The sequence below is a fragment of the Electrophorus electricus genome, chromosome 5 (assembly GCF_041902795.1).
Source record: "Electrophorus electricus isolate QZ-2024a chromosome 5, ASM4190279v1, whole genome shotgun sequence".
NCBI classification, from domain to species: Eukaryota; Metazoa; Chordata; class Actinopteri; order Gymnotiformes; family Gymnotidae; genus Electrophorus; species Electrophorus electricus.
The window spans coordinates 20,462,443-20,484,275 of NC_137501.1; the positions used below are offsets into that span (position 1 = coordinate 20,462,443).

At 40.3% G+C, this 21,833-nt stretch overlaps 1 long non-coding RNA gene and 1 other non-coding gene across 3 annotated transcripts; one reads left to right on the plus strand and one right to left on the minus strand.

Moving 5' to 3' along the window:
- Positions 1-8,228: 8,228 nt before the first annotated feature.
- LOC145657953 (uncharacterized) lies at positions 8,229-21,833 on the plus strand. Of its 2 annotated transcripts, none has more exons than XR_014123901.1 (5): positions 8,229-8,279; positions 9,754-9,801; positions 9,904-10,092; positions 19,178-20,082; positions 20,359-21,833. It is a non-coding gene; the product is annotated as an uncharacterized LOC145657953 (long non-coding RNA). The 2 variants fall into 2 exon arrangements; XR_014123900.1 differs by lacking the exon at positions 8,229-8,279 and adding an exon at positions 8,674-9,164.
- On the minus strand, positions 17,134-17,206 carry trnaf-gaa (transfer RNA phenylalanine (anticodon GAA)). Its single transcript has one exon. It is a non-coding gene; the product is annotated as a tRNA-Phe (tRNA).

The following is a 21,833-nucleotide window of genomic DNA, read 5'->3' on the forward strand; positions in this document are numbered from 1 at the left end:
CCACCACCATGTAACTGTAAATATGTCAAGTTGTACATTGTGTACAAACATATATACATATCCATATATACATTGTACATTGTGTATATAAACATATTATACATATATTGTACATACATTGTTAATATATTTTGTATATATATATATATATATATAGATATATATTTCCCTATGCACCCCTGTTTTTTTCCTCAGTTTGGACAGAGCACTCTCAAACCATTTCACTGTGAGTTATACTGTGTATGACTATGTATGTGACAAATAAACCAAACTTGAACTAATGATTACGTGAGTTGACTGGTAAATATCTAGCAGCCTAACAGACTGTGGCAGCAACATTCAGAGACAGACTTTGTCTTTGTCTTGAAGAAGTCCATGTAATGTTAAACCTATAGCAAATACAAACTAAATATATTATCTGAAGGCTAGCTGTGTGCTTTAAAATGTAATGCTTAAGCAACAGCCATAAAATATGTCTATAGCTAAAACATTGCTAGTTGGGACTAACAAAATATTAACAGCTAAGATAACAGTATTAATCTATCATTAATAAAATTATTGTCATGGTAGGCTGGTCATCCAGCAGGAGGGAAATGCCCATTTCTGCTGCGGACCGCATCACACACCTGCCCGCAATCACAATCACCTGCCTATTAACTTGACTCACCTGAACCTTATTTCTGTTTTCGATATTTAAGCATACAGGTACCTGAAGTCAGTGTTGCACATTGGCAGACCTCAGAGCTACATGCTCCAAATGACTATGATGCTGACTTCATCGTTTGCTTAGTTTTCCTTTTTATCACTGCTTCGCAGCCTATTGAATTAGGGAAAATGAACTCTTATTTTTAACCTTGCCTCTCACTCCCTCTGTGCCACCACCGTCAGAATGATAAACACAATCTAAAAATGAATTTGTTAAATTCTTATATTAAATATTAGTCATGCATGATTGCATTAGCTTATGGTTTATGATGATAAAGGCCCACTGTTAGAATGGTTTACCTCTTACTTGAGGTGTCAGTGTCATGATTGGCCCTCCCTAGCATCCTGTCTCCATGATTTCCCTGTCTCATTCATTGGTTCCTTTTCTCCATTCCTGTTCTAGTCCTTGTTTTGGTTTTCACCTCATTTGTATCACCTGTGCATTGTTAGTCCTCATTACCCTTTGTATGTAAACCCTGCCTTGGTGGCTGTGTGTTTACTGGTCACTGTGTTAAGCCTAGCCTCTGTTTGTAATCCATACCTTTTTGTTCTCTGTAGTTGGATGAACAGAGTGTTTGCTCTGCCTGTGTTTCTTAGCCTGTTCGTGTAGTTTGTGTTCCTTATTGTAGCCTGTTAAGTCATTTTCCTGTTATCGTGCATTACTTTGTTTGTTTAATCATGTATACTGGATCTGTCGGCATTGGCTCTATGATCCTGGACCGTACTAATGACTGTGATTATGGATTTGCCTTCTCAGCGTATGCGTCCACCTCCTAACTGCTCACTGTTACAGTCAGAATCTGTTCCTTGTCCTCTGCTACCTTTAAATTTGGCATCCCCCAATATTCAATCCTAGGCCCTTCTTTATTCTCATAATACATACTTTCCCTTGGCTCTGTCTTTTGTTATAACTGAAAGCGCTTGCTCAGTGTCTGAACGACATCAAATTCTGAATAGCGAGGAACTTCCTTCAACTAAATGAAAATAAAACTGATCTAATTATATTTGGCCCCCCTAGCACTGTCACTAAGCTTGGCTTGACCTTCCCCTGCTGCTCAGTTTGTTTTAACTCAAAAGGTTCTCTGGATTATATATGTTTTTTCTCCATAAGTAATGAACAAAATGAGAAAGAAAATTGCTTATTCCAGATGTTTTTAGAAACATTTTAAACTTGTACAATGAAATCTAATGGGAGCAATATACATATTCATCACAGGCTTAAGTCACTTGAGTGTTGGAGGCACCTTTGCTGATCCCAAGTCTGTCGTGTTATTGCTCAAACAAGCAGGCTATGAGAAGGCTTGCTTCAAATCAGTGTTAGTTTAGCAAAAAGCCATTTGGAAAAGCTTATTTGATTCCAACATTTCCTCAATTATAAAATGTAAAACGGTAAAAAGTAGAACTGCATAAGTCTCCTCATCATATGGCAGCTACCAGCCTGGGAGAGCTATTACATGTAGCTAAAGATAAAATTTACCTTACCTATTTATCTGCACATCTGTTGTAAAAATCTGTTGAATGCTATATTGCATTGTTATGAAACTGTGCTGCTATTCACCCCCACTCCTTAAGCTTCACTCAGAACCAAGGTTCAATCCACACTGCTGTGTAATGTCTTTGTACAACATTACATTTAATTCAACATTCTGCTATCACACTGAATTCAGCAGTGATTAAAAATGTGTTTATTTATTTATTTAGTGGAAACGGGTCAGGAAAATGCCAACATGGATAAGACGACTTACTACTGTACTGTAACTTTAATGATTGATTTAATGATTCATTTGAGAACTCTATGACAGATTGCAGCACATTGTTACAGCATGCACTCACTCACTGGCATGGGTGAGGGGCACACAGACCATGCACTGTGTGAGGTGTTCAAGCTGAAAAAACCCCAGTTTAAAAAGGGCCTCCACCCTGCTTCTTGTGGGTGGGTCCCAAAACTTTGACCACAAATGGGAGTAAGAATAATTTATACTTTCTCTCAGTATTCCCATGTGGGCAGTGATGAACTACCACTTAACCCAGCTGCTGTCCTTGTTTCCTGACACTGATTCCAAAGATTAAGGAAAGCCATTCTTTCCCTGACTCCCCAGACCACTGTATGCTCATGGTCTTTGTGTAAAATAATAATAATATACTGGCTTGCAGGTAGAGTAAATCTGGTTGAACCAAACTGTCCAAAAAACAGAAATGTATTTCAGTAAATTTGATGAAGCTGCCATTGCACAAGCAAGCTGTAACATTAATCAATTTTAATCAACTTTAAATTGTATTTATTTATTTATATAATTAATTAATACGTTTGATGTATTCATATTTATGTATATGTTTTACAAATATAATTTGGGTTTGGAAATGTAATTCTACTACATTGAGTAACTCCACTGAGTAATACTTACAAAAATAGTAGTCACCTTATACATAAATAGCATGGTCATCATTCTCATCTTTCAAAGTTGGGCTAAGTGAATGAGTAATTTTTCACCTGAAAAAATATTGTGATGCTCAAACTGAAACACTTCAAAGATTCTGGTGTTGACATTAATATTGAACAATTGTAAATTTGTATTAAATCACTGCTGGCAGTTCAGTTAGTATATCTAAAATTTGATACACATAGTTGCCCCATCTGTGTTTGTAATTTACATGAAGGTTTAGAACTCTCTTTATTGATGTTTATTATTTGAGTCTAGTCAGTCCTATAGATATAAGAACTGCAATCCCAGATTGGAAATATCAACAAAATCTATCCTAAATTTGTTACTGAGCAAACTTTCCTCAATGAAAGTTGAAAAGTCAATCTGCAAATGAACACACAACTTCCTAACCAGAACTAACCAGAAGCAGTAATGTTGAGTACCTCACAGCCTATCAATCTATCAGCATAAGTGCACAACAAAACTGTTTTATCTTCTCTATTCTCCCAATGATTGCATGGTCATTGACCTCACAGTTAAATCTGCAGATAGCACCAGCTTTATAAGACTAATCACAAATACTTATAAGAGCAATCTTATATATTCCATATCTGATAACAATCAACAGACATGTTACTGGTCCTGGCATGAGCAGTTTCAAGCATACCAAAGCAAGTCGCTGAACCTGACAAGAATTGACAAATAAAGTGATTACGACTCTGATGAGGAAAGCCATCAGCAGAAAGAATCAGAAAGAGTCCTTCTCCTCCATAGTTTGCATCATTTAGTGTTTTGTATTGATTCTTGTCAATGTGTATTTGCTGACTTGTACTTATCCTCTTGTCAGAGAAATATATTATTTTACTCACTCAACATCTTGCTTTGATGTGAAGGGAAGATAATAAAGCCTGACGTGCCTTGGCTTACCTTGAGTTATGCAGATGTAAGTCACTCTCCACACCCACAGAGGCAGACTTCACCAGGCTCGAGTGTGCAGCGACCTTTATGTTCTGGTGGTGTGCTTTTGTCAGTGGGGAAATTTGCTCAGAGCTCCAAGATACCTTTGTGTGCTCAGATCCGTACTCCACGCAGCTCTAATGCTCTGCTTCCAGGAGACCAATACAGAGGCAGATGAGGAGGTCAGTGGTACAAAGAAAGAGAGAGAGAGAGAGAGAGAGAGAGAGAGAGAGAGAGAGAGTGAGACTCGGGCTGGCCATGATCTTGTTGTTGACCCAGGAAAGGGAGCCCGCCACCCCCATAGATACAAACTTACTGTATCTTACTTACTTAAAAATGAATGTGTTTTCATTATAACCAATATATTTACAGAAATAAGAAACACTGCATTAAATGCAATGCAATGCGCTGCTTCTATTGTAGTGTCCTTTGTCAGCCAGAGAAGGATGGGACCCCCCTTTGAGTCTTGGTTCCACTCAAGGTTTCTTCCTCATGCTCTAGGGAGTTTTTCCTTGACACTCTCACCCTTGGATTGCTCACTGGGGGCTTGGACTCAGACATGTAAAGTTGCTTTGTGACAACAGCTGTTGTAAAGAGCTATATAAATACATTTAACTTTGACTTTAAATGGATGTGGTTCTTGTTTCTCTTAAGAAATGATCAAATGATGTACTTGAAGTCCCTTTATGAGCAGATTGCACAGTTATGACAGTGTGTTCCAAACACTTAAAAAATTATCTTGAGAAATAAGAAATGGACCACACAAAAGCAACATTATAATGACCTCAACATATTCTTATTGATAAAATGTAAGATGATAAAATATAGAGGTCTCTAATTTTAATATAATTTTGCCACAATCCCTATATAATATTTATTACTAATTTATATGGGGTAAGAAATCTTGCTATAATTTACACATAGGATCTGTGAGATTAGCTACTAGATTTACTCATTTCTAATACACAAAAAGGTCCTAGTGTAATATATAGCTTTTACTGGTTACAATTTCACGACATTATTGCTGGCTGAAATGTTAATTTACATTAATAAACATTATCTGTCTACTGCTATTATTAACTGGGAGACATGGACATAATTTAAATTCTTTACTCACTTGTCTGTAACACACATCTACACACATCTCACCAAAATATTAATATTTAATAAAAAGGCTTATAGTAACAATAATTTGGGTATTAATATATGCATTCATGTCTCTTTGAAATGTCACAGTTTTATAGTATATAATAGATGGCAGAATATTTACTGGTGAAGGAGTGAGCAGTCCACAAAAACAAATCACATGGTGAACTTGGATGGGGCTAAAATCACTGAGGAATGCAGCTTCTTCCTTACCCCACCACCCCATGTGTACATAATATCAATAGGAATTGTCTCCCTATTACAACACTCTGGGAGGACTACTAAATGCAAAATGACAAAATTTACCGAATTTTCATTTATCTGCAATTGTAATTTTATTGATTTAATGATTCAAATTTAAGCATTTTATGAAATAAATTGTAGCATCAAGCATTTAACATGTTCATTAGTTACTAATACTTATTGCATGCACAATAAATAAGTAAGGAACTAATGGAATCTGTACATGTGGTCTAGGGATTAGATGCATGTGAAAGAATTGTTCATTGATGTAGGGTAATATTTCCCTCAGAGCACAAATAGGGGTAAGGATAATTCATACTTTCTCTCAGTATTCCCATGTGGGCAGTGATGAACCACCACTTAACCTAGCTGCTGTCCTTGTTTCCTAATACTGTTTCCAACGATTAAGGAAAGCCGTTCTTTCCCTGATTCCCCAGACCACTGTATGCTCATGGTGTTTGGATTAACAAAACTGTCCAAATACCAGAAATTTATGTTTTCAGTGACTCTGATGAAGCTGTCATTGAACAAGCAAGATGTAACTTAATAGATTTTTGATGTAATATTTGATGATGATTTATATTTATGTATATGTTTTACAAATATAATTACAGAATTAGAATTTTCCAATTTATGTACTCTTATTTCTCATACGACATTGGAAATGTAACTCTACTTCAGTGAGTAACAGCACACTTCCACAGAGAGAAATGGTTCACTAGAAAACTGCTTTCTCTTCTTTACTCTACTCCCCCAATGATTGCACTGTCATTATCCTCACAGTCAAATCTGCAGATGGCACTAGCTTTGTAGGGCTAATCACAAACACTTATGAAAGCAAGTAGCAAATGGTTCATAACATGTCTCAAATGACAATGTCCCATAACATGCCTCCCAACAACCTGGACCATAAAACTGAAAAAGTTAAAAGACCACCACCTTACAACCTCCCTTTTAATAAAAAACAAACAACAATTTCACCATGTGGTAATTCTTTCATTTGCATCCTTTAATTTCACTGCTCTGCTGAGCTGCACAATGTCGTCTGCGTCTTATATGACTGAGACTGCCAATCAGATATAAGCAATGAAATCCAGAGTGACTTACAGTAGTGATTTGTCATGTACTCATAGAATACATCCTAGCCAGTACAGTAGTTTAGAGTCCAAAATACCAATGATCTAGAATATTGTAGAAATACAGGGATCACTGCTGTTGCCTAGAAGGACAAAATACATAAGGTCTTTTTTAAACAATGATAAGTGCAATAAGCAATAAGTACTAGAATTTGTTAGACAACATCAGTGTAATAAACAATACCCTACAATAAGTACTAATTTAGTTAGTCAATATAGGAGCAGGGTCAGTTGTCATTAAAGATTCCATGAAGACTTGAAGCATGGCATTTCAAGCTGAGCTGTACTTGAGGGTCAAAATACTTGAGGTATGGATCTCAATGGATTTCCAGCAAGTAGTGAGTTGCAGTAGTCTAGCTTTGAGATCACAAGAGACTGCACAAGCACCTGGGTATCTTCCTGTGAGAGAAAGGGCCCAATCCTTCATATGTTACAAAAGATGAATCTGCAAGACCGGGTTAGATTAGAAACATGAGTTGAGAACGACAACTGGTTGTCCAAAGTTATGCCCAGGCTACAGGCAGCTTCAGATGGTGATACCAGGGAATTCTCAAAGGAAACAGTGAGGTCACGGTAAGGGCTGAGGGTACCTGGGATGAACAGAAGCTCGGTTTTACTGGGGTTGAGCTTCAAGTGGTAGGCTGTCATCCATGACGTAATGCCAGTCAAGTATGCTGAGATATGTCTGGAGACCTGCACGTTGGATGGTGGAAAAGAAAGAAATAACTGAGTGTCATTGGCATTGCAGAGGTAGGAGAAACCATGAGAAGATATTACTTCACTAAGAGAACGAGTACACAAAGAGAAGAGAAGAGGGCCTGATACTGAGCCCTGTGGAACACCAGCGGAGAGTCTACATGGTTTGGATGAGGATCCTCTCGATGTCATACTCTAGATATTAGTAAATATGTGCCACCACCCCTGCCGAGACGCCTCGGAGAATGGCTAAATGAAAAAGGCAGAGGACAGGGCAGCTGGAGTTGCCGAGTTCTCAGAGGTGATCCATGTTTCTGTTAGAGCCAGGAAGTGGAGGAAGTGGAGGGATGCTAATGCTGAGATGAAGTCAGCCTTCATGAATGGCACAGAGTTTATGCCAGACCTCATAGCAGTTTTTCTGTTGCTATGAAGAAAAGTCAAACGAGAACAACCCGCTGGGGATTTCCTAAAAGTAATGTGCATTTTTGACCTGCAATAATGTGGGTTTATTTTTCATAAACATTCCTGCTTTTGATTTTAAAAAGCCATTTCGTTACAAACATCGCTGTTATATTTTGGAAGTTATTTGTGGTTCCATGTTAAACCAAAGTCAGTACAGGGCTTAGCATGGCAAGCCTAGCGAGTCTAAGTAGCTAGCCTAACGATGAAGCTTCTTAGGTGTTATTTAATAAATGCCATGAGATCTAGCCTAAAATTAATTTATATCCTAAAAGTCATGAAATATATTTTGATAAAATAGGTCCGTGAAATTAACTGACGTTCTTGTAAAATTAGTAGAGTCCTATTATAAGCGCCTTCTATTACACGTATTATGACCTCACAACGTTGCCATGTGACCTCACTATTTGGCTACAAATAGGTATAAATACATACGGTCATTTAATGAGACAAGGTGCAAAGCGTTGAAACAATTTGTAACGTGTCCGAGCTGAGACAGGAACGTTCACTGACGGTGAGTATACATAAATTAAGATAGATAACATTAGCTAATTATGCTCGTAAATTTCTTTTATTATTTATTACCTCGGGATATATTTACTGTCACATCTTAGGATATACAAGGTAAACACAATTTCAAGATGCAATTTTTGCTGTCACAATAAGGGCCATTTTGTGAAAGAGCCTAGCACTATAAAATAAGGTGGCACAAGAGGGAAAGGCCTGCAGCTAGGTCATAGTCTAGTTCTAATTCTCTAGCTATCCAGCTAGATAACATTAGCCATTACAAAGCTAGGTAAACTGACCATATATAAATAAGTGTGGTTTATGTGAATATAATTCGATTGATTTATGTATTTCACTGTTGGCGGGTTTTGTTTTCCTCTGTAGTCTGTAATCTCGTAGGAAATAGCGGACTGTCTTGCCAAAATGAGTATCCGCAGCAATTTTGCTTAGTAGCAGCGCAAGTTACTTAGCAACGGTCTTTATTACACGTTTTAAATAGGCGCGTGCGTCGCTACCGGTCTTGCTGCAACAGGCGTAAACTGGTCTATGAAAATGGTTTTAGCTTCTACCAGTTTAGTAATTAATCCCAGTTGGTGCAACTGATCCGTGGAGACAAGAATTCAGAGCGGGTGTCCAATCAGTTCTGTCGCCCCTCAAGTTCACGTCCCTTTAAGACATCAAATCTTCGGGCACGCGCGTTTACTGAAAAGAAACGAACTCCGACTGAAACAAGTTCATGAAAGGTGTTATGGAGACACTTCTTAAGTCTGTCATCGACGTTGAACAACACAAGGAGGAGTATCAGCACTGTCATCCCTCCGCTTCGCACGTGACTGTCCGTGTCGCTCCCAATCCCCGGACATCTAACTACACCTTTATTACCTTGATTTATGTTCGTATTTAAAGCCTCTTGTTTGGTATTCCATTTGCGAAGTTTCGTTTGTTACAGCGAACGCGTCTGATACCTGCTATTATGGTTCCTGCCTTTTCGCCTGTCGTCGTATTTTGGATTGTTTTATCAAGTCTTTATTCTGCCCAATAAAGCCATAAATTTGTAGTCGCGTGCGACTCCCGTCTTGCCCGCTTCTCAAAACTAAAACTATGGTTTAATATATATTTGTAGTGTAATTCTTTTCTATTTATTTTAATTAAACCATAATTCAAGAAACGTCAGTTGTACTACGTTTATTATCGTGACAACATATCAGCACGAACGTGTTCTGATGGTCATTAAGAGCATAATGCGATTAGATTTATAGACCGATATATTGATCGAATTATTTTTAATAAATGAAGCAAAAACAAGCTTCTGAAGGAAATACTAATATTTTCTTAATACGCTTTCAAGAAGTGGTGGGGACAGTGTAAATTGCATATATGGTTTAAAAGGGCAAATGTGGGGTAACTATTGGCAATTGTCTCGGGTATTTCCAGTGCTGTGTCTCAGCTGAAAACTAACTGTGGTTTACCATGTTCCACAGGTTTTAAACTGACAGGATTTTGGTTGAAACAGAATACATTCTTTTAAGGTTAGTAGCAGCAAGTTCACACCTTTTTAGACACAATTTACATGATGGATACCCTCCTATAGAGCTTGATATCAGAGGTCAAAGCACATTGCTGTTTTACAGGAGGATACTGAAACCAAAAATATAGATGTTGGCACCATTCCCCCGCATTGCAGCGTGAGTTGCCCCTTGTTCCACATGGGACACCACAAGGCTGCGGATGAGGAAAAGCCAGGAGAGTGGCTGAGGAAGATGAGGGAGAAGCAGCAGACTCTGAAGGAAGTGAGAGATGTGGCAGCATCTCCTGCAGATGTGAGTAAATGTATCATAATATATTTTCATACAGAAGCCATTTTATACATCATCTCTACTTTGGGTTTTCTGTTTATTTGTCTGGAGTTGGTATTTTCAAAGTGTCCCATTCTTAATATCATGGTAACCAGAATGATGTCATTTTAATAACATTCTCTGTAACATGTAAGAATAATCTTGGCTCTGCAATATGAAACACTAATTTTTGTGTTAGGTGTACAGGTAGCAGTCTAAGCAGTCACAATGACAGCAAGCTTTTAGAGTGTGTGACAGCAGTTGTCTGGGCTGTTATGAATAGGAGAGCTTAATTAATTGGTTCTTGTTCCCTCAGAGAGGCTGGATTTCCCAGTTTAAGTGGGGAGTGGAGAAATTGCAGGCAGTTCGGTACACTCGACATATCGTGACGATGTAACTGTAGACACACAAAAGACTCAGACACACAAACAAACACACCTACAGACACACACATAAGGAGCAGTAACGCAGCGCCTGCTATCAGCCCCTCAGCTCCCTGCGGTCTTGGCTTGGCAGCCCTAGGTCCCCCCCAGGAAATTCTAGGGGGCATTGCACTCCCCCTCTGGAGTGACCGCAAACTCCAGTCATGGCAGCAAAGTGTTTTTGTTAGCCAGGGGGCAGGTGGCGAGGACTTAGCAGGTCTAGAGGAGAGAGGGCACAGAAGATTAACTGATGAGAAATGAAAGAATTAGTAACTGTATCCAAAGAGAGAGAAGACAGAGAGTCAGGGGGAGGAAGGGTGGACAAAATAGTAGAAGTAAGGTAAGAGGGAGTTATGGAGTGCAGATTGTGATGGAAGGAGGAGGAACACGTTGGGGAGGACTGGATGGAAAGAGAAGGAACAGAGAGAGAGAATGATAAAAAGTGATGGTCTGAGAGGTGGAGGGGGGGTAACTGCGATGTCTGATGTTGTAGTGGTGCGGGTGAAGATCAGGTCTAGAATATTGCCCGCTTAGTGAGTCCGAGGAGAGTGGTTGAGGGTGAGGTCGAATGCTGTCAACAGCGGAAGGATACAGGAGGAATGCAGCTTGTCTGATGGAAGGTTGAAGTCTCCAAGGAGAATGAGTGGATTTCCTTCAATGGGGAATTGACTCAGGAGGATGTTGAGCTCATCAATTAAGTGATCTAGGGAACATGGAGGGTGGTAAATGACAATGATAAGTTTGGTGGGGAAAGGCACTGTAATGGCATGAAATTCAAAAGATGAGATGGAAAGAGTAGAGAAAGAAAGTGGAGTGAAACATGTCTATTATGATAGCGTTGAGGAGATCTGTGGAATATGTGGACAGGATTTGAGAGAAACATTTCATATGCTTGATTTATGGATGTATGAGATTAAAGATTGAGATGTGAGAAGATACTTGATGAGTTTGTGAAGTCCAGTAGTTGAGATGTCGATGAACTGATTGAAAGCAAAAACAAAGCCTTCACAGATGTTGATTACATCTGTAGCAGAATTGTCTGAATTTAAGTCAATTCAATAAGTGCTGAGCCTGCCCCTCAATTTACACCTAAGGCCAGGGCGAAACTACACCTGTAGTGAGTAATTACAGCTAACAAGCAACTAACAACTAGGTTCAGACAACTAGCCTTGAATTTTACAGAATCTAAGGCAAAAGTAAGTAAACTCAGAACCTACCTTAACCAAGCAGAGAATAATCCAACGAGAAAAACCAAAGCACACAGGGCACAGGAAACAAGTTTGAACTTGTGTGAAAGAAGGGCTTGTGTGTGTGTGTGTGTGTGTGTGTGTGTGTGTGTACCATATTGCTTGTTTAATGTTGGGGTATTCAAATGGAAATTGAGAACTTATGCTTTTAACATGGGAAGTTAAACACACTGCCTGCACAAAAGAAAATAACTCTCCCATACCATCACGCCATTGGAGAGTGTTGGTGACTGCCTAATGCCCATCATCAGTGTGGAGTGTTCCACACCGTTGAGCCTAGTTAGTCCTCATCAGTCATATTTTGAGCTTGTAATACATGTTGAATTGGCATTGGTGGTCCGGCATGAGGGTGAAAACACACCAAAATCAGCAGCTCATTCCTCATCACCTGTACAAAGGAAACTTGTTGACTGCAGTATGAGATTCATTAGCAAGTTTGTAGGGTTTCCTAAATGTAAAATAATGCTCCTGAGGCTTTAACCCTTATAATCACCTGCTTTGGGTATCAGAAGCTGCTATAATTAACAGATACTCTAGATTGATAGCACTTTCTAAGTCACCAGCAGAATGTCTTTTATAAATCAAAACTGGTTTACTGCATTTATGTTGAGTGTCAGTGTCAGGCAGGGAAGGAGGCAGGGAGCATGCAGGAAGGAAGCAGTATTTACAGCTGCAGTGATAGGTGCATGCAGTCATAGAAGAGTCTTAATAGAGTCTCATGCACCCCAGAAATGGAATAGGCCTTATTCACTCTGAAAACTACACTTGCCCTCTTGTGGACTTAACATAAGTTCACAAATGAATCTATTCATTTGAATGTTTCTGGGCTGGATAAGAGGAAACTTTTAATAGGAAGTCAAAATTATTTTGATGGCAGTGAACAGTTCTAGCTTAGTGCTCAAATAATTGGGATTGACCACAATAGACATATTATATATATTATATAATATCATATATTGTATAGTAGAGGTGAAAATAGCTTTGGAAATTGGTTAATAAAATAAATAAACTTTCGTTTGTGAACCTATCTTGAGATTCTAAATGTGACTCTTTGAATGTGACTCCAATAAAACTACTTTCATTCTTCAGTCCATAGCCTAACTGTAGTGTCTTGTGATCTCAATCTATGTACTGTTTCCTCTGGCAGCACACCCCCATTTAAAGCTGGCTTAATTAGCCAGTGGGTTGATTGCATTTGCTATTACACTATAATATATATCAATGTCAGCCTGCTCAAGTGTCACATGCCAAGTTAGATTTTAATTTTAATTTTCTATCATACACCATTGCCAGAATGTTCTGAAAGGACAGCCTTTATACTGTAAAGAACAGCTTTTACACTGTAAAGGTCAGCTTTTAGAGTGTAAAGGACAGATTTTATACTGTAAAGGACAGTGAAGGACAGCTTTTGCACTGTAAATGACAGCTTTTAGACAATAAAGGACAGTAAAGGTCAGCTTTTAGAGTAAAGGACAGCTATTAGACTTCAAAGGTCAGCTTTTAGAGTGTAAAGGCCAGCTTTTAGACTGTAAAGGACAGTAAAGGACAACTTTTACACTGTAAAGGACAGCTTTTAGACTATAAATGACAGATTTTAGACTGTCCTTTACCAATAAATTATAACGTGTGTGTAAAACAAGCATAATGCCTCCACCCTGCTTTTTGCACTGCAGTAACCATATTTGCCCATTGTCTGTTACCACTGTCACTACCTTCTCTGTTAAGGCCCATTCATCTCCTAATTTTCTTTTAATCACCACACTGATATTATCAGCTGTATACAGTCCATAGAATTTGTGGGTTTTCAAACTAAAATCCTTCATCTGCCAAACCTGAATCATATGACACTGAAGTGCATGTGTCAGTGGTAAGCACAACACTTAGACAATAGACGATAAATGAGCCTCAGTCATTAATCTTTTGATAGGGATTTTATAACTGGGATCAAGGGTCCTCACTAATTCCTGGAAACTCTCCTCTTCCACTATGGACAGAGGCTGGAGGTCTTTGACAACCATCTCTCTCAGGCATCTTGTGATTGTCGCTGCTCTTACAGAATCTTCTGCAAACAATACAGCACAAACCAACTGAAGCTACAGGCTGTTTGGTTTAGGAAATTGATGTTTTTATTTACTTATAAGTAGACTTGGGAGGGCATCAGGGACATCTCCTCTCATTTTCACCTCTTCACTTATCTTCTCCACTCTAAACCTCTCTACTTTTCCCCTCTGGTCCTATATTGTAAGTTTCTTTCGAGTCAACTTTTCTTCTCCCCTGCTCTCCCATCATCTCTTCTCGCATTTATGTTCCTCATCTCTCCTCTCATCCCTACGTCTCTGCTCTTCTCTGGTCTCTAATAATCTCTTCTCTGCTCTCCATGCTTTTATTCCTGCTACTTCTTCTCTTCTCCTGTCCAGTCATCTATTCTCATATCAATTCATTATAGTTATGTATTTGATTGTTTTATTAATTACCACAGCCCCACAAACACTGGGGGACTACTTTATTAGTCTTAATGTTTTTTTAAAGTAGGGCTTTTCTTTATGGCTCATATGTATTTGTAATCTATTATTATTATTATTATTATTATTATTACTCTCATACTCTCTCCCTCTGTCTCTTTACTCTGAATGAACCAGAGTGGACAAGAAATAAATATCATCACTGAACAAGTGAAAAGAAACAATCATGATGCATATATTAAGGCTGAAAGGAGTTTATATATCAGGGTATAGTGTAATGGCATTATTGGATCTTCAGTATCAATATTTGTTCCTTTTTTCACTCACCTCCAAGTCACCTGCGCTTCCTCACCTGTCAGAATCATACTCATAATCTGCCTCTCTCTACTTTGAATTAAGTAGCGTGAACATGAAAAATGCGGACGTCCATCCAACTACCTCTCTTGTGCTAAGCAAGCGCTCTACCACCAGTTGGGAGAGGATTAGACTCAACATCTAAAGGTCCCTGGTTCACTCTCAGGGTTTGTTGTCTGTGCCAGACATAACTCATCATCCGATAGTTTTCTTTTTTAAGTACATTTAATAAGCCTTTGCATTCCATTTCTAAAAAACGAATAAGGTGTTCTTGTCTTTACGCTTTTATTAAATGTAATGGATTAAAACTGTGCTCTAGACTTTGAATTCAGTGATCTTACTTAAACATTTGTGGAACTTGCAATTCCTTATGATATGTTTCCTCACTGCACAGGTAGGCTCTTGAACAGTGTCTTCTGCACAAATGCTTTTGAAATGTAGTTCATTAGTTGACTGCTGGCGAAACACCTAAACAAGGGAAGGGTATTTGTCAGCTTACATGTATGCTTGGTCCAAATGTGTTTGTATCCTGGTTCACACCACTCCTGTTTTCATGGAATGAGGCCTACCTCAGCTTCCTTTGGGTCATGAACAGGCTTTGTCCTACCAAAACAGATGATGCAAATAAGTCATGTGCTTACTAAAGTTCTTGAAAATCACACTTTTGAAGAGGCATTGCATAATGCTAAAAACACTTCCAAAACAGTGGCCAACACTCTAATAATAAGGATGCAAGTCTGCTGAAAAGCTACACTGGAGAACATGGGCATCAATGCCACTACCTCTTGCATGCTAAGCAAGCACTCTCCCACTTGAGCTAATTCCCCTTCCTTTAGCCCTTCCTTTCCATTGGCAATCAAACATAAGCTTATGGCTCAAGTCTGAAGAGGACATCCTACAAAATCCAACAAGTTTCAAATGTTTTCACATAATGGCAACTCGAACATACTTCCTCTGGAAAGATACAGAAATTGATTCTGCTCCCCCTGTCATGCTAAACAAACATTCTCCAAGTTGAGAATTGTCACATCTGGCAACCCATGTCTCGGGCTTTCTCTTTGTGATGAAATTGTCAGTGGTTTCAGAATACTTTTCCATAGCTTTGAGGACTTGCAAAAGCGAAAACCTCCAGACCTTTTAAGCCAACTAGGTTATACGCTTTTATGGGACATATTAGCTGCCATAGTACCGTAGCTAGCATGAGATGGTTAGCTCCACTCACGGTGTGAGGGAAAATGTTCTCAGTGTCTTTTTGCTTATACATGATGCTAAGAAACACATTGCCAAATCGGGAGGTACGGACTATGTAAAATGTTATAAATTGGGGGGAAATAATCTTCCTTCATCCGTATCACTTGAGACTAGGTGCAGTGATTATAAGTGGTAAGAATGTTGTCCAGAAAAGGTCAAGAAGTACTTTCTTGTCGTACCATTCATGCACAAACATTTTATGGAAATCAAAGTGCACCTCAAGGCATGATTGCGCCGTTGAGGTCCAGCCCGGCCGGTCCATGGATTTCACAGCGGTACAGTCATTATTTTCTGAGTACATAACATATTATTGTAAATGGAGCTACATTCACTGGTAACGTTTTGATCAGAACCATACAAAGGAATGCTACCACTAGCCAAAATAGGTCAGTTGAGAGAGCGTTAGACTCAACATCTAAAGGTCCCTGGTTCACTCTCAGGTTTTGTTGTCTGTGCCAGACATAACTCATCATCCGATAGTTTTCTTTTTAAAGTACATTTAATAAGCCTTTACATTCCTTTTCTAAAAAATGAATAAGATGTTCTTTTATTTACGCTATTGTTAGATGTAATGGTGTAATTGTGCTCTAGACTTTGAATTCAGTGATCTTAAACTTTTGTGGAACTTGCAATTCCTTATGATATGTTTCCTCACTGCACAGGCAGGCTCTTGAAAAGTGGCTTCTGCACAAATGCTTTTGAAATGTAGTTCATTAGTTGACTGCTGGCCAAACACCTAAACAAGGGAAGGGTATGTGTCAGCTTACATGTATGCTTGGTCCAAATGTGTTGGTAGCCTGGTTCACACCACTCCTGTTTTCATGGAATGGGGCCTACCTCAGCTTCCTTTGGCTCATGGATGGGCTTTGTCCTACCAAAACAGATGATGCAAAAAAGCTATCTGAAGTAGGCCCCATTCCATGAAAACATAGGAGTGGTGTGAAACAGGATTCCTATCATATTGTACCAAGCATACATGCAAGTTGACGCCTACTCTTCCCTTGTCCAGCTTACAACTAATGAACTACATTTCAAAAGCGTTTGTGCAGAAGCCACTCTTCAAGCGCCTCTATGTGCAGTGATGAAACATATGATAAGATAATGCAAGTTTCAGGAAATTTTAAATAGGATCACTGAATTTAAATCTTTAGTGCTATTACACCATGAAAACTTCCGATAGCATAAAAACAGCAACGTCGCAATCATTTTTTAGTAAAAGAATGTAAAGGTTTATGAAGTACACTTTAAAAAAAAGCACACCATCGGAAGAGGAAATCATTACTGCACAGTTGCCGAAACCCGGGATTGAACCAGGGACCTTTAGATCTTCAGTCTAACGCTCTCCCTGCTGAGCTATTTCAGCTGGATGGCATGTGCTTTTGCCTCCTTACGATGAAAAAGTTACCAATAAATGTCCTATTTACAATATTGTGTGCACACAGATAAATAATGACTTTACCACTGTGAACTCCATGGACCACTCGGCAGGACCTCACGGCGCAGTCATGCCTTGAGGTGCACTTTTATTTCCTTTAAATACTTGACCATAAATGGTATGGTAAGCAAGTACTTATTGACAGTCTGTGTATTACATTCTTAACATTTATACTCACTGCAGCAAGTCTCACATGATTCTGGATAGGGAAGATTATTTTGCCCCAATTTTTAACATCTCTCTTCGTTCGTACCTCCAGATTTGAAAATCTGTTTCTTAGCATCATGTATAAGCAAAAAGGCACTGAACACATTTTTCCTGATGCCGAGAGTTGACCTAACCATCTCATGCTAGCTAAGGTACTGTGACAGCTAGTATGTCAAATGAATGCATATAACCAAGTTGGTTTGAAAGGTCTGGAAGTTTTCACTTTGGAAGTCCTTAAAGCTGTGGAAATGTATTAGATTAGCATTGGCAATCTCATTACGAAGAGAAAGCCTGAGACAAGGGATGCCAGATGTAGAATGTTGGATTAGCATAGCAGGCACAGCAAAATAGATTTCTGCGTCTTTCCAGAGCAAGGTTGTTTGCATTGCCCGCATGAGAAAGCATTTGAGGCTGATGTTGGATGTCGTTGCCTTTGAATTGTTTGGTGTATGCTGTGTCTATTGATGCTGTATTTTCACTCATACTCTGCATTTTCTGATTCACCATGGTCTTGTGTAATATATTGAACAGTTTTGAGCATATACATGAAATGTTTTCCACTTCGAAGCATCCAAAAATCTCTCCAAATGCACAAAGTCATTAATCACTAAACATGATGTTTGCATGTTTCTTTTTGCTAAAACATCACATTAAGTTACTTTTCTAAGTTCCATATTATTATAATGGCCTTTACAAAGGCCATTGCATGTTTTGTTTTGTTCTCTCTCTCTCTCTCTCTCTCTCTCTCTCTCTCTCTCTCTCTCTCTCTCTCTCTCTCTCTCTCTCTCTCTCTCTCTCTCTCTCTCTCTCTCTCACACACACACACGGAATTGTTTGGATTGACTAAAGCCCACAGAAAACATCAATGAATTTGGCAGCATGGTGGCTTAGGAGACTACTTCCAGAGAGCCTGTTGCAGAGGTCTGGGGCAACAATCTACACATAAATGTTGGTCACATGAATAATTTCTAACACCCCAGGAGAATGTTATACATGCGCTTACCTTGCTTAGATTAGTGTAATGACCTATGCAAAGGTGTCACTACCACTCCAGTGATGCAAAAATCAGATTAATCCTATCCAGCTTTCCTGTTTACTTTAAATTATTGGTCATCTGGAGTGTAAGGGTGGGTTTAATTTTTTAAATACTTTTAAAATACTTTTCTCCTGTTTTTGACTAGGGAGTTATGGAAGAATATTGTACTTTTTTGTTAGTTTAGTTAATTCCTACCTCCCCTAGGAATTTGATGTTTTGTTTGTTGCTTTGGTTCACCCTGACATTATTCCTGGATTGAACTAAATAAAATTGAATGTGTAAATAAAGTAGATTAAATAGGAAACCATGATTCAAGTTTTTTTCCTTCATCCAGTCTTACAGCCATGGAATGTTGGTTGGGAGGGGACACAACATCGTCTGTGTGCAGCCATCTGTCACTGATCCTATGAACTAAGCCTGTTCCAGCACAGCCACCCCCACTACCTCTTCCTGCCTCCTCTTTCCATAGTCTCTGATCTGGTTCACCGGAATACTAACTAGATACACCTGTTGCCTATTCTCTTCTGTACATAGATCTCCTATTTAAGCTCTCCTCTGTCATACTCTCATTGTGAAGTATTGCTGATTGCATGATGCATACTGAGCCTTTCGTTTATGTTAGATTTCCTGGTTACCGAACACTGTCTGTTCTCTAGAGCCTGTCTTCTGCCTGATCCTTGGACACCTCCCAGACTCTGCCCCTCATTTGTAACACTGGACTGGCCTTATCTAGTGTACAGACAAGCTCCCTCCTGCCTGCCTTGCTACATTGAGGATCCTACTGAAATCTCTCCATTCACTTCAAGCCTGCTTTACTGACCCAATAAAACCTCCTTTCTCCCTTTCTCCTGTGTTTGCATTCACTACACCATCACTGCTTTCAAGAGGTAAGTGGACCTATGTCAGGGAGACACCCTCCTATAGCAGCCAGGAGATTGGGTATTGGCATCACATTTAAGGTCAACCTTATGGGTAGCTGTATTTTGTTATCCCTTCATGTGTTGGCATGATCATTTCAGTCCTTTCCATGTTTGCTTAGCCTACCCTCTGGGATGTAGAAGGTGGTCCGGCTTACACTGTGAACACCTTACTGAGCTCCAGGCTGCACACAGGATGCATCATCAGGTGGACTAGAATGAGTACTGACCTGAGGAGAGAAGCAGGCTGTCAGCCACTGTGATACTGTGGCTTGATAATATCACATCCTTTCACCACATTCACCCTTCCTCAGCATGGTCCTCAAGGCCCTCAGTGGGCCACTTGGACATGGGCACTGTTACGCCCTGGTCTTAACCTGCATTCTGTTTTTCCTAATTATCCCTGCATGTCCCCATCCACAGCAATTCACATTAGCCTCCTACAGGGATTAAACTCCTGCTACACATGTGCCCTCTAGAATAATAAAAATAAATTTCTTGATAGAATCAGGTATTCTTAAAATACAGTACATCTATCAACGTGAAATTTCATAGGGCTAATATAAGTATCTGCTTCCTGATTTTCAGTCTACATCCAACCATTTGCCAAAAATCCACACGGAATACACCATGTTTTTGTCACGGTATGGCCCCTCCCCCCTCAAATGTCTGTGTCTGTGCATGCATGTTTGTGTGCGTGCGTGTGTGTCCGTATTGCCACACCCTCTTGTGTTGTGCACCTGATCCTTGTTGTGTGTAATTGTCATGAGTGTATATAAGTCTCGTGTTGTATCTTCAAGGTTGTCGGTGTTTGACCCATGTAGTGTGTTTGTGTGTTTTGAGTTGTGCTTGTGATTAAAAACATGTTCTCTTTAACGTGTCTCATCCCCGCATCCTTCTTGACCTGTTAAACGTCATAGAAACACCGACCGACCGAGGATGCCTGGGAAAGGCAAGAAGAAGAAGGGGAGGAAAGAAAGTCAACGCCCTCCCACAGCACGTGCAGCAAAGCCTCCCATATTCTTGGGCACCCTCCTGACTCCAGGTGCGGACGCGGGGGAGTCATATGGAACCTCGGCGGATGCCCGGGACTGGTATAACGATTTCTAGTCCTCGGAGTCGGACTCTGTGGACCCCTACATTCCAGCGGTAAGACCTTCCCTCATCCTGGCCTCGCTTCATGGAGCTACTGGAAGGGAGGAACCCGCTGATCTATTTTGGGGGGGCCCTGTGTATGGTCCGGGATCGGACGGTGCAGAGTCCTACGGAGAACAGCTGGAACAAGAGGACCGGTACTTGGAGATGGACTCTGCTGGGTCCTACGATCCCTACCTGGACGATCATATGGGAGACACAGATTATGGAGAGACAGAGGAGTGCAACGATGTCTGTCTGCAGTCGGATAGGGGTTCCGATTGTTAGGAGGAAGCTCCTATGGAGGTAGAAGAGTACCCTCATAGGGATCTTCCCTCCCACAGTGACGCCAAAAGCTCAGAGAGCAAGGAGCCTCCAGCACCCAAGGCACCGCCCAGGGCACGCCGCCCAGGTGCAAGCAGGCTAACACGGGTGGCTAGCAGGGAGGTACTGTTATCGGATAAGGACACTCCCCCGCCTGAGGCGAAGAGCTCCAGAGCGTATGCGAAATACGCCAAAGCCTTGTGCAGTCAAAAAGGCAGCGGCACCAGTACCAGAACCAGGACAGTCGCCGCTACCTAGGCTGGTGAGGGACACTTCCCGCCAGGCTGGTCAGTCTTTGACCCAGACGTCAACTGGGGGACTGGCGGGAGTTCCTTCCCCCTTCCCTGGACTATTGAATGTGTGTGGTGTTGTTCATGTGTCTGTCCCTATTGCGCTAAATGTACCGGTCACTTTGTTCCCCTTTGTCTCTGTGCCCATACCCATTAGTGTGTGCGTCCTTGTGTCTGTCATCGTCTTGTTCCCTGTCCTTCCCCCCACTACCCTGCTCGTGCTGGCCTGTGGCGGGTTGTCTGGTTCTTCGATGTCACCTTTTGGCGTTGGTCTCAGGGCTGCAGCCCAGTAGGTTGGCGCACCAAGATTCGCGCCCATGAGGGGGGGCTCTGTCATGGGACGGCCCCTCCCCCCTGAAATGTCTGTGTCTGTGCATGCGTGCGTGTCTGTGTGCATCCGTATTGCCACACCCTCTTGTGTTGTGCACCTGATCCTTGTTGTGTGTAATTGTCATGAGTGTATATAAGTCTCGTGTCGTATTGTCAAGGTTGTCGGTGTTTAACCCATGTAGTGTGTTTGTGTGTGTTGAGCTGTGTTTGTGATTAAAAATGTATGTTCTGTTTAACGTGCCTCGTCCCCGCATTTTCCTTGACCCATTAAACGTCATAGTTTTCTTGGTAAATTTCCACAACAATCGTGCCCGTCC